Source organism: Mobula hypostoma, chromosome 7, assembly GCF_963921235.1.
Source record: "Mobula hypostoma chromosome 7, sMobHyp1.1, whole genome shotgun sequence".
Taxonomy (NCBI): Eukaryota; Metazoa; Chordata; class Chondrichthyes; order Myliobatiformes; family Myliobatidae; genus Mobula; species Mobula hypostoma.
Window position 1 is genome coordinate 63340282 of NC_086103.1, and position 17419 is coordinate 63357700.

The 17419-nt window shown below is 39.5% G+C and overlaps 1 protein-coding gene across 6 annotated transcripts in view; it reads right to left on the reverse strand.

Annotated features, from left to right (window-relative positions):
- The window catches only part of LOC134349356 (sideroflexin-1), a 93453-nt gene that overhangs the window by 67020 nt on the left and 9014 nt on the right, over positions 1-17419 (reverse strand). The window contains exon 1 of one of the 6 annotated variants that reach the window (XM_063053545.1): positions 16533-16555. The exons of the other annotated variants lie outside the window; for them this stretch is intronic. The gene's annotated coding sequence lies outside the window, so the exon portion shown is untranslated. Of the gene's footprint in view, positions 1-16532; positions 16556-17419 lie in introns of those variants that run through there. 6 annotated transcript variants of the gene reach the window in all.

Sequence of the window (17419 nt, forward strand, 5' to 3'; positions counted from 1 at the left end):
AGCTTTTTTTATCCTTCCAATAACTAACTGCTGGAAATAAGTTGCAAGAAACCCAAGTGCCTCACAAAAATGTTTTCATGCAATCAGCTACAATAAAGTCAGAATGTGTAATCTGAAGAGACATATCAATTACTTCCTTTTCTGTTTCATTGCAACATTTCCTTGTATTTGAACCACTAGGTCTTTTTACTTCTACATATGCTGCCTGACCTGCTGTTTCTTTGTTTTTATTTCCATTGTCTGTAGTTTTTTGCATCAACCAAATATCGATAATGCTTTTCGTGGCATCGGTTGAGGGAAAAAAAATGTCAGACATATCTCTAAGGAACCTTGCGTACTTCTTCACAGTAATATCATAGAAACTTTTACATTATGTCAAACAAGAAAATAGTGCGCATTTTCAGAAGCAGTGCCCTAGTATAAAAAGTTTAGGGTCAATCTACATTGCTTGTTCAAGTTCTAGAATAAAAGATAGGCAGAGAACATGTCAATCCTTATAAGCAGAACTAAAGGCACAACTGGCCAAATAAAAAGACAGTAAAGTGTGTTTCAGAAATATTTAAAATATAATATACAAAACTGTTATTTTGGAATTTTATTTTAATATAATCAGTTCTTCTGGAATAACAAGCAACCTGTGGGTGACAATGACAATCATTAACTAACCTCATGACTATAATTGAACTTTTCTTTTATTGTCTTTCCTGAAAACAGTTTCAGCATTTCAGAAGGATTTACAATGCCTTGAAAAAGTATTCAATCTCCAACCTGTTGGTCACATAACAGAGTATTACAAATAGGGTTTTGATTAATTTAACTGAGAATTTTTATTTGCGACTTACGTGCTCCTTTTTTTCACTGAAGAGTACAAAAAAAGGTAAATTGTAAAGCATAAAAACTAAAAATTCAAAAACTGTAATGTTAGCAGTTCAGAAGTATTCATCTCCCTTTGCTCAGTGCTTAGTTGAACCATCTCTCACAAATGAAGAAAATTGATGTCCTTGAGTGGCCCAATCAATGTCCTGACCTTAACCCAATAGAAAATATTACGTGGAAATACATCAAGATTGCTGTCCACCACTGCTCCCCAACTAACCTGGCACAGCTTGAGCAATTTTGCAAGGAGGAATGGGCAAATATTGTTCCATCACGTTGTGCAAAGCTAATAGAGACTTATCCAAAAAGACTTCTGGTTGTAATAGTTGCGAGAGGTGCTTCAACTATGCTTCTTAGCAAAGGGGGATGAATAATTTTGAACTGCTGACCTTCCAGTTTTTGAGTTTTTAGTTTTTCATGCTTTACAATTTTCCCTGTTTTTTTGTGCTCTACTGTGAAAAAAGGGAGTACAGGTGAGGCAACTCGTCAAGAGGAAGAAGGAAGCATACGTTAGATATAAGAAGCAGGAGGGGCTCATGAGAAATATAGGGTAGCCAGGAAGGAGCTTAGGAAAGGACTTAGGAGAGCTTGAAGGGGGCATGAGAAGGCCTTGGCATGTAGGATTAAGGAGAACCCCAAGGCGTTCTATGTGTACATGAAGAACAGAAGGATGACAAGAATGAAGGTGGGGCCGCTAAAGGATAAAGAAGGCAACGTGTGCCTGGCGGCGGAGGAGGTTGGGGAGGTCCTAAATGAATACAGTACTTTGCTTCAGTATTCACAAGTGAAAAGGATCTTGATCAGGGTGAGGTCAAAATGGAACAGGTTTGTGTGCTGAACAACGTGGAGATTAAGGAAGAAGTAGTGTTGGATCTTCTTAAAAACATCAAGATTGATAAGGCCCTAGGGCCGCACGTGATATACCCCAGGTTGCTGTGGGAAGTGGGAGAAGAGATCGCTGGAGCAGTAGCTATGATCTTTGAATCCTTTTTGGCTGCAGGGAAGGTGCCGGAGGATTGGAGAATGGCAAATGTAGTTCCCTTGTTTAAAAAAGGTAATAGGGAGAATCCTGGGAACTACAGACCGGTGAGTCTTACGTCGGTGGTCTGCAAACTATTGGAAAGGATTCTTAAGGATAGGATCTACGAACATTTGGAGAAGTACAGTCTACTCAAGGATAGTCAGCATGGCTTTGTGACAGGAAGGTTGTGCCTCACGAGCCTAATTGAGCTTTTTTAAGAGGTAACAAAAGAAATTGATGAGGTGATTAAGGTGGTAGATGTGGTCTACATGGATTTTAGCAAGGCATTTGACAAGGTCCCCCATGAGAAACTCATCCAGAAAGTCATGAGGCATGGGATCAGCGGAACCTTGGCTGTTTGGATAAAAAAAATGGCTTACAGGAAGAAAGCAGAGGGTAGTAGTGGAAGGAAAGTATTCTGCCTGGAGGTCGGTGACTAGTGGAGTGCCGCAAGGATCTGTCCTGGGACCCCTGCTCTTTGTGATTTTTATAAATGACCTGGATGAAGAGGCGGAAGGATGGGTGAGTAAGTTTGCGGATGACACGGAGATTAGAGGAGTTGTGGATGGAGCTATAGGTTGTCAAAGGTTACAAGAGGGTATAGACAGGATGCAGAGTTGGGCAGAAAAGTGGCAGTTGGAATTCAATCCGGTTAAGTGTGAGCTGATGCATTTTGGAAGGACAAACCAGAAGGCTGAGTACAGGGTTAATGGTCGGTTACTTAAAGAGTGTGGATGAACAAAGGGACCTTGGGGTTCAAATCCATACATCCCTCAAGGTCGCCGCACAGGTTGCTAGGATAGTTAAGAAGGCCTATGGGATGCTACGCTTCATTAATAGGGGGATTAAGTTCAAGAGTAGAGAGGTCATGTTGCAACTCTACAAATCTCTGGTGAGAATACACTCAAGAGTATTGTGTTCAGTTCTGGTCACCTCATTATAGGAAGGATGTGGAAGCTATGGAGAGAGTGCAGAGAAGATTTACCAGGATGTTGCCTGGATTGGAAAACAAGTCTTATGAGGCAAGGTTAGCAGAGCTGGGACTTTTCTCTTTGGAGCGTAGAAGGATGAGAGGGGACTTGATAGAGGTCTACAAGATTATGAGAGGCATAGATAGGGTGGATAGCCAGTACCTGTTTCCCCCGGCATGAATAGCAAATACTAGAGGGCATATGTATACAGTTAAGGGAGGGAAGTTTAGGGGAGACATCAGAGGTAAGTTTTTTTGCACAGAGGGTTGTGGGTGCCTGGAATGATTTGCCAGGGATGGTGTTGGAGGCTAAAACATTAGGGGTATTTAAGAGCCTCTTGGGCAGGCACATGGATGAAAGAAAATAGAGGGTTACAGGGTAGTGTGGGTTTAGTACTTTTTTTAAAGGAATATAGGGGTCGGCACAACATCAAGGGCCAAAGGACCTGTACTGTGCTGTAGTATTCTAGTGTCTAGTGTCTTCTAGGTGTCCCCCGCTTTATGAAAGTTCACTTTACGCCACTTCTCTTTGATGAAAGACCTACATTAGTACCTGTTTTCACTAACCGAAAGAAATCTGAAGAAGATTTTCACTTTTCCAAAAAAAGGCAAAAAGCGAAAATAGCATTCAGCGTTTGTTTTGCAGCATGCACCCCGAGCAGTGCCACCAAGCTCCTTCCCCAGGAACTACACTCAGCATCAAGCTGCCATAGCTTAGAAACATGTCTGTGAGCATCTGTGCTTATCTCGATTTACTTTGTGCATCCGTTAACAAGATGTGTCCTAAGGTATCAGAAAAGCCTAAGAGAGCTCATAAGGGTGTTACGCTTAGCGTAAAACTGGACGTTATTAACTGTTTCGATCGTGGTGAATGAAATAAAGACATTGTGCATGCGTTGAACTTGCCTGCATCCACCATTCGTACTATTTACACGCATAGAGAAAGAATCTTGAAAGCTGCCAATGTTACTATTGGTTCTGCTAGTAGCAAAGTGCTCTCTTTTAGTTGGCATCCAGTAATGGATAAAATGGAAAGTATATTGCTTGAGTGGATTGATGGGTGTACAAAGCGTGGTGTTCCGTTAAGTTATCTTATATTTAAGGAGAAATCTGTCAGTCTTTTTAATACGCTGAAACAGAAAGCACTGCACGATGGTGATGAAAGTGTTGCGAAAGTGGAATTTAAAGATAGTCATGGGTGGTTTGATCGGCTTTTGAGGCGAGGGCTGCTTCATAGTTTAACGTTTACTGGAGAGAATGCTTCCGCTGTACTGAAGCTGCCGAAAAGTTCCCAGAAGAACTGAAGAAAATAATTACAGAAGGTGGTTATTTGTATAAGTAAGTGTTTAACTCTGATGACACTGCAATTTATTGGAAAAAATTGCTGAGCAAGACATTTATTTCGACAGAAGAAAAGCAGGCTAAGGGCCACAAGGTATCGAAGGACAGGTTTACTCTAATGCCTATTATTAACGCCACTGGTGATGCTGTCCTTAGGCCTCTACTAGTGTACCATTCAGAAAATCCGAGGGCACTTGAAGGTGTTGATAAGAATACACTTCCTGTTGTGTTTCGTTCACGTCCAAGCAGTTGGAATACGCAAGTGCTTTTTTCTGAGTACGAGTGGATACGTTAGTCCATTTGTTGAAAAATACTGTAGAGAAAAGAACCTCGATAATAGGTGTCTTGTGATTGTTGATAATTGTGCTGCTCATCCACCTGGCATTACCGAGTATGGCGGTAACATTCGTGTTGTGTTCTTACCGCCGAATACGCCGTCGTTGCTGCAACCATGTGACCAAGGCCTAATAGTCACAATTAAGGCTTACTATACTCAAAATGTGATGTATTTTATTGTAAGTGACAATGACAGAGGGGGCAACTCCGAAGCATCTTTGCGAGAGATCTGGAAAGACTACAATCGCCAACCTTGGAGATGTTCTCAATATGCTAACAGTCTTGATGAGAAATGGCGTTTGGAGGAAACTGTGTCTCGAAGCTGTCTGTCTATAGTCATAGTCATACATTACTGATCCCGGGGGAAATTGGATTTTCGTTACAGTTGCTCCATAAATAATAAATAGTAATAAAACCATAAATAGTTAAATAGTAATATGTAAATTATGCCCAGAAATAAGTCCAGGACCAGCCTATTGGCTCAGGGTGTCTGACCCACCAAGGGAGGAGTTGTAAAGTTTGATGGCCACAGGCAGGAATGACTTCCTATGACGCTCTGTGTTGCATCTCGGTGGAATGAGTCTCTGGCTGAATGTACTCCTGTGCCCACCCAGTACATTATGTAGTGGATGGGAGACATTGTCCAAGATGGCACGCAACTTGGACAGCATCCTCTTTTCAGACACCGCCGTCAGAGAGTCCAGTTCCATCCCCACAACATCACTGGCCTTACGAATGAGTTTGTTGATTCTGTTGGTGTCTGCTACCCTCAGCCTGCTGCCCCAGCACACAACAGCAAACATGATAGCACTGGCCTCCACAGACTAGTAGAACATCCACAGCATTGTCCGGCAGATGTTAAAGGACCTCAGTCTCCTCAGGAATTAGAGACGGCTAGGTACCATATCCGATGCCGACTTTGGTGACCATGGTTTTCCATATAGATCTATCCTTCGTTTTTTGGATGACTTCCATTTCCTCGATGTGTAGCCACCTGGCTATGCTTTTGATGTACATAAGCCGAGGTCTTCCTCTAGGTTTACTTCCCTCAATCTTTCCAGAGAGTATGAGTTTTTCGAGTTCATCTTTCCGTATGATGTGTCCTAGGAATCTGAGTTGTCATTCTCTTATTGTTGGTATGAGTGATCAAACGGCTTGGGCTCTTCTGAGAACTTCATTTGATGTGTGTGTGGTCCATGATATTTTTAACATTCTCCTGTAGAACCATAATTCAGCTGCTTCTAGTCTCTTTTCCATTGCTGGAGAAATGGTCCAGTATTCACTTCCATAAGTCAGGATAGAATAAATGTAGCACTGCAGTATTCTGTTTTTAGTGTGCATGCTCATCTTTCTGTCTGTTAATATGTTCTTTATTTTTTGGAAAGCTTCTTTCGCCATTGCTATTCTGTATTTGATATCTGTGTCGCACCTGCCATTACCTGTTATGAGGCTGCCAAGATATTTGAATTTGTCGACTTGTTTAATGTTTGTATTTCCAATCTTGACCACACATTGTGGGATGTTTGTCCTTCTGAAGATGACCATGCTTTCTGTCTTCTTGGTGTTGATTGAGAGGCCTCTGTGATTACTTTCTGCTGCCACTATAGTGAGTAGTTCTTGAAGTTTTGTTTCTGAGTCAGCTATTAGTATGATGTCATCAGCATATATGATGTTATTTACATTATGGCCTCCAATTGTGAATCCTTTGATGTCTTTGATACTTCTCAAGGTATTTTCACTGTACAGGTTGAATATGTCTGATGAAAAGACACAACCTTGCCTGACTCCTCTCATGATATTCACATACTCATTCACTTCTCCTTCTATTCTGATGGATGCTGTCTGGTCTCAGTACAAGTTTCTTAATTAACGTACATCTTTCCCATCTATGTCAAGATCTTGAAGCATTTCCAGAAGATCTTGCTGTCTGACAGTGTCAAAAGTTTTTGTATAGTCAATGAAACATAGGTAGATGTCTTTTTGTACCTGGATGGCTCGTTCACAGATCACCCGTAGCATGAAAATTGCACTTCTGGTTCCAGTGTTTTCCACAAAGGCGCATTGTTCTTTACTGATTTCTGGTTTTATACAGCGTCTTGCTCTCATCATGATTACTCTGAGAATAATTTTTGCCACGTGGCTCATCAGACTTATCGTACGATGTCTCAAAGCAGTGAACAATTTTAAAGGCTTTGAACCAATAACAATAAATACGGCAATAGTGACTTTGGCTAAGGAGGCTGGGTTTGTGGAAGTTGACGAAGATGATGTTGAAGAGGTTGCAGAAAGGTATGACTTTAATTTTGAAAGGGCACGTAGGTTTAAGGAAGATTTGCAGGATGTTTTGAGTGCTTACAAAGAACTGTCTGATAGAAAAATGCATGAGGCTAAGCAGTCAAGCATACTGTTGTATTTCAAGCCTTCCACATCAGCTACAGCAAACGACGAACCTCGATCTTCGACATCGAGGCAGGCAGACATAGAAGAAGGTGTCGACATTACTGACCTGCCTACCCTGATGGATTCAGACGAAGATGAGATGTTAATAGATGACCCTCTTCCTCTCTCTCCTACGCCCCAGTCTTCTGTACCTCCCAGCACCCCAACCTCTGACAGCTCAGCCTAACACACCATCATCAGTGTGCTCGCTGTCTTCCCGATTCTGGTAAGTGAAACTAAACTATATGTTAGTGTTATTTTAGGTTTTGTGTGTTATTTGGTAGGTTATTTTTCGGGTCTGGGAATGCTCAAAAATTTCTCCCATATAAATTAATGGTAATTGCTTCTTCGCTTTACACCATTTCGGCACAAAAGGTTTCATAGGAATGCTCTACTTTCGGATAGCGGGGGAAACCTGTATGAGAATCACAAATAAAAATTCTCAGTTAAATTGATTAAAATCCCTGGTTATAATGCTTATTTTTGTGAACAAAGGATTGGTGGCTGAATACCCTTTCAAAGTACTGTATAAAAGAATTTGGCTCATTTACTAATATCACATGAGTGCATAAAATCTATTCTTTAAACAGAATAGAATGAAACAAAGCAGAATGCAAGACTATTTTCACATAGCAGATTATTTCAAAGCGATTCACAAACACAGATCAGTAAAATTGAAATATTTGTTGGATTAACAAATAAAAAAGTCAATTAATATTTTGATTCTGGCTTAAGCCTGTAGATTTAGTAATAATTTTGATTACCATGAAATATGAGGTTACTCCCATTTTCTCTGAAAAGATTGTCTTTCATGAAAAGCGATACAGTAACACTGCCACTGAACAATAAACGTTGAACCAGATTTGGAGCTATGTTACTGTTGATATTAATTCTTTGATTTATTCTTTCTAGCTGCTTAGTCAGAGTCTGACATATTAAACACATTACTACTTTCAATAAACCTACACAAATTTAATCAGTGATAATTCTCTTTTTTTAGTAGCCACCAGATTATTTTAGAATACATGTATTACCTTAAGAATATTCCCATAAAAAGTTAAGTTTCATGAGATTAGATTCTAAAAATGTTTAAATTATAATAAAATAATTGTAATTTAAATGAAATAATTATAATTTATGAACACGTTTCACATTTAAAGATAATATCACATTACCTATAGCAACATCAGATTCTCCAAAATCCTAATAATGTCATTAGGAAGGGCAGCACTGGGGCACAACCAGCTAAACTTCTGCCTCACAGGTCTGGTGACCCAGGTTCAGTCCTGACCTCTAGTGCTGCTCAATGTTCAAAGTTCAAACCAAATTTATTAACAAAGTACATACTGTATATGGTCACCATATACAACCCTGAAATTAATTTTCTTGCTGGCATACTCAATACATCCATAATAGAATAAACAAAAGACTGCACTAATTAGGGTGTTCAACCAGTGTGCAAAATACAACAAATTGTGCAAATATGAAAAGAAGGAAATAACAACAATAATTAAATAAGCAATAAATATCGAGAACACAAGTCCATAGGTTGTAGACATTTCTCAAAGTGAATTTACAGGCTGAGGTTTGTAGTATAACAGCGCCTCTTTCACCTTAGACGGTTGAAGAAGTTTGGTATGGACCACCAAATCCTAAGAACTTTCTATAGGGGCACAATTGAGAGCATCCTGACTGGTGCATCACTACCTGGTATGGGAACTGTACTTTCCTCAATTACAGGACTCTGCAGAGAGTGGTGTGGACAACCCAGCACATCTGTAGATGTGAACTTCCCACTATTCAGGACATTACAAAGACAGGTGTGTAAAAAGGGCCCGAAGGATTATTGGTGATCCAAGTCACCCCAACCACAAACCCTTCCAGTTGCTACCATTCGGGAACTGTACTTCAGCATAAGAGCCAGGACCAACAGGCTCCGGAACAGCTTCTTCCACTAGGCCATCAGACTGTTTAATTCATGAGACAATTGTATTTCTATGTGATATTGACTGCCCTGTTGTACATACTAGTTATTATAAATTACTATAAATTGCACATTTAGACAGAGATATAACAAAGATTTTCAAAGTTTCATGGAAATAATTAAAATGGTATAAAAAATACGCTACTGTTTAATTGAATAACAAATTGTGTATTTAAATTAAATACAGAACAAATTAGAATATTACCAATACTACTGGTGGCTGTCCGTCGTATCTGATGATGACAGGAAACCTGCATAGGAGAGTTTAAAAAGTGGATAAGCTGTTGCACTGGGGCAGTCTGTCGACATTGGAAGTTCGGGTCCAGTGGGTCAAGTAGACGTCATAATAGTGTTCTCCCTGTTTGCAGTAGATGACAATGACTTCTGTGCCTCGTCATGCCCTTGGCTCTCCACATACTATTACAGAATCGCCTGCTAGCCGTTGGATCTCAGTCACCCAGTCTGCCAGAGCTGACCGCATGCTAGGACAGGCTTGTCCCTACCTCAATGGGTTTTGAGACCCACTGGCTATCCTCACCTGGTTTAGCCTGCTTGCTGAAGCAGTGTACTGGGGTGTGGCCACCGACTGATGCGAACAGCTACTGGGGAGCCACAGGTGAGAGCTGAGTGTCCGGTGGGGTACAAGGGTAATATTCAAAACGATCATCAGTACTTTCAAATTCTTTGCTGAGGTAGTGATATCATTTCATTTTCACTCCTGGACATTTCTGATTTTTCCAAGTCAGAATGGTTGAAACTGCAGTGAGCAAAACAGTCCCAAATTGTCTTATTGTTTATTTCTCATCAACTATCAGTGACTAAAATCACTGCTTTTTGAACACAAACACACACAACTGATGCTATTTAAAAACTGTTTACTCTAAGCATGGTGTAGAATCTAATGGCAACAGGATGTGCATATGACTGCTGACAGTTAGAAAATGTTTGGCAGCAGTTTCCTGTCCCAATTCAGTGAGTTTATAATTGTCCCAAATAAACAAGGAATCCTGGCTCTTTTCTTGATTTAATTTTTGTTCAAGAGTTGGTCCAAATAAGCAGCTGCCCTGATTAACTGATGGCCAAATTAACCAGAATCTTTTGCACATTGATTGCTTGTTGGTCAGGTTGGGTGCAGTCTTTCATTAATTCTATTGTGTTTCTTGAATTTACTGTGTATGCTTGCAAAAAAATTGAATCTTATGGTTGTATATGGTGACGTATTGATAATAAATTTACTTTGAAGCCTTTGAAGATGAATGCCATAATTATCAGGAGGAAAGTCTTTCCAGAGATATTTTTATATTGATTAGATTGATATAGTTTGATATATTTAAAAGCTAAAGATTATCTTAGGGCAAATATCTTCATCACACAAAGCTCTATATACCAACATGTCAACATTTAGCTAAGAACAACATGTATTTTGTTAAATTGGCAGTCAGGATTCAGAGTCACTTACTACATTCCCACAAAATTAAAGATACTTTGCAGCTTCATGACTTATTGAAGACACACAACTAAGCAATAAATTGCAGATCATCTTTGAAATTCTGGGCAGAATGCCATGAATACTAAATCCTAATTTATTGTTGCATCTGCTGAAATCTGGACCAAACGTCACTCAAAGCAAAAATACTTACATAAACTTCCATCATTAAGCACCTGCATGCTAAAATAAACTGAAAAAAAATTACATTGATGCTTATTACGTAGAAACCGTAAATAACTACATGTGGAATAGTATAATTAGTTTTGCCATTTTATGTTCCTCCCTGATTTCTGCTCATTTCCATCCTCATGACTCTGAGTTTCATACTTCTTCACAATTTATGTTAAGGTCTGCCCAACAGAAGCTTTTTGCATGGTTTTAATTGCTAATAGAGATAAAGATGCAAATCTGAACAGTTCCTCTGTTGACAGGATAACTAGATAAAAAAAAATTCCATCGTGGATTTAGAAGAATGAAGGCAAAAACAAAAGCAAGTAACTACAGGTCGACCTTCACTAATCTGGCACCATTGGGGCCTGAGAAGTGCCGGATTAGTGAAAATGCTGAATTACAGAAGGATCACATTAAGCATAATCGGTGCCAGATTATCGAAGGAACTGGATTACAGGTAGTCGGATTAGTGAAAGTTGACCTGTATCATGGAAATTCCACATCATAGCTTTTAGTACTCTGCCACACAAGCGCTTTAAATATAATATAAAATGATGCAGCAGGCATAAATAGAAAATTTTCTTGATACAGTACTGCTTCAGAGAAATCCAAATATACTGTAAGTATATCAAAAATGAAAGAAAGTTTCCTTGCCTAAAACCATAAAAACTTGTTTTATAGAGGTCTTCTATATTCAGAAAGGTGAATAGAGCTACTATATGTTACATAACCTTCCTTCAAGCTAGACATAATCTGGTGTTAAAGTTGGTAAGACTGCAATAATGAATGATGAGATGGGTTTCCCAAAATACCAAGCCAACTGAAATATTAATGTTTGGAGATTAAATAATTCGAAAGAAAACCATGAAAATCAACCAGATGGAAGATTATAAGTGTGAAACCAAGTGCTGAAAGGGAGAGACAATAAGGTTTTCACAGCAGTTGAAAATTTTGCTGACACCTTGTAGCTAGCATTTTGAATACAAGGTGATGAAAGATTTCTTATTCAATGCATTTAGGATGAATTAGAACACAAATGTCACACAAAACAGGTAAGTGAATATTGCATACAAAAGGCACTTATATCAGTGATGATCAGCATGCTGGCAAATAGATGGAGAAACATTTGTAGGGAACTAAGGTTTCAGATGAGCACACTTTGTCAAACACCTTCACTCCATCTGCAACAAACTGAATTTTCCAGTGGCCAATCATTTTAACTCCAGTGCCCACTCTCATTTCAACATGTCAGTCCATGGCCTCCTCTACTGGTACAATGAGGTCACTCTCAGGTTGAAGAGCAACACCTCATATTCTGTCTGAGTAGTTTCCACCCTGAATATCGATTTCTCTAACTTCCAGTTTTTTTTCTCCTCTCCCTTCCCCCTTCTTCCATTCTTCACTCTGGTTCCCCTCTAGCCTCTTCTCCTCACCTGCCTATTATCATTCCCTAGTGCCTTTCTCCTCCTTTTTAGCCCTTTATCTTTTCCATCTATCACCCCCACCCCCCCCCAGCTTCTCACTTCATCACTCCTCCCCATCCTCCTGGCTTCTCCCATCACCTACTTACTTGCACTCCGCCCCCCCCCCAAGTTATTCAGGCCTTTTCCCCAATCCTTTCCAGTCTCGTTAAAGGGTCTTGGCCCAAAACATCGACTGTTTATTCCTTTCCATTGAAACTGCTTAACTAGCTGAATTCGTCCAGCATTTTGTATGTATTACTCTGGATTTCCAACATCTGCAGAATCTCTTCTGTTTAAGGTTTCAGTGTTAATGTTGCAGAAGGAGATGGATATATTTGATGACTGAACTCATCACCTCCTTGAACAAAATTCTGGGAAGTGGGAAATTGAAGTTAAAGAAAGATTTGTTGGGTATTTGGTGGAATTTCAAAGAGATTGCTTTGTTCTCTCCAAAAGTTCAATTCCACTAAACAGCACTATCATTTATTTCATATTGAGCTAACTTAACTTATTTATTTTTTTGGGATCTGGCCAAAAAAAAAACATGCTGGTGCAAGATAAACTGGCACTGAAAAAAATGCTGGAAACGGTAACAATATAATGTTAGCACAATAGCCAATAAATTACTTACACTTGTAGCAAGGTCTTTGAATAAAAGATGAAGGAAGATCTCATGTGAAATATCTGTTTCAATGCACTTTGGGATGAAATGGTAAAAAAAATGCTGCATCCTCATTTGCAACATTAGCAGCAAAATCTTTTTGTCTATTCCCTCCAGATATTACTTCTTTAAAATTCTCATTAATAGCATGCTGATCGTCATTGCTATTAAATCTAATTCATGCAAGACCTCATTGGCATGGCCAACATTTAGTGACCATATTTAGATATCCTTGAAAAAGTGGTGGTGAGCTACTGCAGTCCTCCTGGGAAAGACGCTCCTACAGTCCTTCTTGGAAAGATACTCCTACAGTCATGTTCGATAGTGAGTTTCAAGATTTAAACCCAATGACCACGAAGGACTAGCAGAATACTTTTTAAATTGTTGAGCATGACTTTGTGTAGCAGCATTTTTATGCTACTGCTCCCTTTTCCCTCTAGGTAGTTGAGGTTTTAGGTTTCAGAAGTGCTGTCAAGTAGCCCAACCAAACGACTGTGGGCAGTTTGTAGACTTTATTGATAATTGAGAGTAGACATATTGGATTTATCTTTTTTTAATGAATCAGATCATACCTAGGAAATTTATCCTGAAACTTCTGCTACATACAACACCATAAGCATTGCATCATTGACAAGATCATACTCAGATGGGTAACTTTCAGATACCAGCACCGTGGCAACTAATGGGGTGTTGGTGAATCAGAAATCAATATGGTGTGATGATGCACAATATATAGAATCTGTTGGGATGAAGTGAACTAATAATTTTAGGAAGATCAGGAGGAGGAATATTATCCAGGACAGCAGCAGAATAAGTACTGTTACTGTTAATATGAATGAGTACTTCAGCAGAATAAGATTAAGTCAAAGTACGTTTTGTTATGATAAAGGGAATATGGGGCTAGCAGCTGCTCAGCTCATGGTGAGAGAGAATGCAAACGGTGAAGTTAAGTTCAATGAAATGGGTTGGAATTAATGGCTAAAAAGTGGGATTTGCTGAGCAGTAAGGAAGTGCACCCCAGTCAGGACTATACATCCGACAAGCTGGCTGACAACAGAGACAATGGGGGTATTAGTGAGGCAAAGCTGTCTGACATAAGCACACTTGTGGAAATTCACAACTTGCTTTCGGATGATATCACTAAAACACAACAGACAAACAGGAGATATTTATATAGTACATTGATTTGGAAAATTTAGATTTGAGAAAGTAGTCAATGCCTTGGATTCTCTGGCCATATAGATAGGCAGATTGGAAATGCATAATTGAGCTCAATATATCTAAATAACAAAAGAGGTGCAGTGTAGGAATGTGTAGTCGAACTTGTCAAACGATACAGTGTAATGGAAAAGAGTATAGAATTTCATTTTTAGGTTTGATCAGGATATTTTCAGTGTAGTATTATGCGGAAACTTGATTGGAAAAGATTATAAATTTAAAGCTACAGTAAATATTTAATGGATATTGGAAGATAAAATTATGCTCATGATTGTGAACTGAAAGGCTGTAATCTGGCTAACAGTTTGCTATGAGAGTAGGAAGCAAGTGTAACTTGCTGATGCATGAAATGAATGAGTGAACCAGATAGCACTAACACATTTCATTGGTAGGATAAGAGATAATTAAAGGAGATGGATGGAACTCATCATCATGACATTGAATTCACTAAAACTTAAAAAATCTTTCAGGGGTTGCAGTTTCAGAATAAATATTGTACAGGAGAAGAAAAAAATGTCTTAATTTAGAGAGCAATGTATCTTTGAAATTCTCTACCCTGAACACTGGAGATTCAGTCAAATTTATCCAGAAAAGATATCATTATATTTCTGGATATTTAGGAAAACAGTAAGTCCATGGATACTGCAGGAAATGAAGTTGGAGGTAATCAACCACAACGTTGCTGAACAGCACAGCAAGCTGAAAGAATTAAATGGTCTACTTCTGCATTGTATGCACACTATGTGGTGTAAGTAGTCATATCGTGTGCATGTACAGGTGTCCCCCGCTTTTTGAACGTTCGCTTTACGAAACTTCACCGTTACGAAAGACCTACATTAGTATCCTGTTTTCGCTTTCAGAAGGTGTTTTCACTGTTACAAAGAAAGACAGCGCGCGATAAAAAGCAGCACGCACCCCGAGCAGCCGCTCTGCCCCGGATTCGGAACGGCATTGCTTAAACACGTTGCATTGAGCAGCAGTTAGCAAGATGAGTTCTAAGATGTCGGAAAAGCCTGAAAGAGTAAGGGTGTTACACTTAGCGTAAAACTGGACATAATTAAGCATTTCAATCGTGGTGAACGAAGCAAGGACAAAGTGAGTTTGGCTTGTGGAAGTTGACAAAGAAGATGTTGAAGACGTTTTGGCATCCCATGACCAAGAACTGATAGATGAACAGCTGATGCAATTGGAAGAGGAAAGGATAACAATCGAAACCAACTGCAGAAAGTGAAGCAAATGCGTGAGATTTTCCCTGCAATGATAAAGTACGACTTTAATTTTAAAAGGGTATGTAGGTTTAGGGGATATTTGCAGGATGGTTTGAGTGCTTACAAACAACTGTATGATAGAAAAATGCGCGAGGCTCAGCAGTCAAGCAAGCCTTTCACATCAGCCACAGCAGACGATGAACCTCGACCTTCGACATCGAGGCGGGCAGTCATAGGAGAAGATGAGCCGCCTGCCCTGATCGACTATGAGATGACACCCCCGCGTCCCACCACCCCAGCACCCGGACCCGGACAGATACTGTACTGATTCGCGAAGAACGCAGTGGTAGCTGGGAAGCACACAGCACATCTTTAAGAAAAAAGCCGATATAAACATGCTAATTAATTAGGTGCTGCCTAGCACGTAATTAATTAGCGTGTTTATTTCGGCTTTTTTCTTAACGATGTGCTATGTGCCTCCTGGCTACCGCTGCGTTTTTCGCGGCAATGTATTGGGTCGGCGGCCCAGAGGGTGGGGGCCACTGCACCACCCAGCCTGCGATGACTCAGTCTAACACACCATCATCAGTGTGCTCGGCACTGTTTTCCCAATTCCGGTAAGTGATACTACACTGTACACACATTATTTCTACTTTATATCAGCTGTGTATTTTTATGTGTTATTTGGTAGATTTGGTAGCTTCATAGTTTAAAGGTTACTGGAGAGCACGTTTATGCCAACAGCACTTGCGTGAGATTTTCTGCCAAGAGCGCTTGTGTGAGATTTTTGCTACGAAGATCTGTGCAGGCAATCGTTGTAGAGAAGTATTTATCGTTGTAGAGAAGTATTTCTACTTTATATAGGCTGTGTATTGATCATATCATTCCTGCTTTTACTATATGTTACTGTTATTTTAGGTTTTATGTGTTATTTGGCATGAGGTGGTAGGTTATATTTGGGTCTGCAAACGCTCACAAAATTTTCCCATATAAATAAATGGTAATTGCTTCTTCGCTTTACGACCTTTCGGCTTATGAACGATTTCATAGAAACGCTCTACCTTCGGATGGCGGGGGAAACCTGTATTGCTTTATACTATTTGAGCAAATTGGTCTGTTAGAGTGCCATAAGTGCTATATACCAATTATTTGATTTATGGTAGTGTAAAATTAAATCAAAGTAAACAGTCTTATTTTTTCCCCAGTATCAATTTGTGGCTTCAGATTAACAAATCAATATTCAAACCAATGTAAAGTGATTATCTTTAAAATATCCCAATGTTGAAGTTTAAAATCAAGGCAGACATGTTTAATCACTAGGAAAATACTGATTTTATCATAACCACAGTATATACCTCAATTTTCAAAAAAATACTGGCAGCTCCACATGAAGTCTGAACACAGACAAAACTATAAGTCCCAAACTTCGTTACAGGTAATCACTGGGGTTTCAACAAATAGCCTCTGTGGATACAGGGAAGAAAGCACTGACTTTAGAGATCTTACACAGGGAATACAACACCCAACCTGCACCAGATTAGTTTCATCAACTCTGTGCATTACAAAGGACAGATTACAGAAAACAAACTGAATATTTTAGGTTCCAGAACAGTTTATAAACCTATGAACATTATTCCTTCTTTCTCACTTTATTTTGTAATTTGTAGTAATTTTTATCTTTACATTGCACTGCAGCTGCAAAACAGCAAATTTCATCTCACCTAAATCAGTGATAATTAATCTGATTTGGGATTAGAAAGCCACTTGAACCTTCAAGCCTGTTCTTCCGTTAATACAATTACAGATGATTATCCCATTCCTGCTTTTATTTTATATCTCTTAATCTCTTTAGTCAGAATTATATCTTATTCTGCGGTGTTCAGGGAGGGGTAGCACCTCTATTGAAGGGGGTGGTCATGTCCATTTTGGGCCAGCCCACTCACCCTTGGTCCCCACTGAACACTTGGCTCTCATCTGTGGCTCTTAACTAGCTGTTTGCAAGTGACAGCAGCCACATCCCAGTACACTGCTTCAACAGGCAGTCTAAACCAGGAAAGGGTAACTTGTGGGCCTCTTACCCCAGTGAGATATGGACATGCCTGTCCAAGCATGTGAAGTCGGATCCGGTTGACTGGGCAGATGAGATCAACAGTTAGATTCAACAGCCAGGAAGGTGATTCTACAATGCTTCGTGGATAGCGAAGAGCATGACAAGGCACAGCAGTAGTCATGGTCATCTATT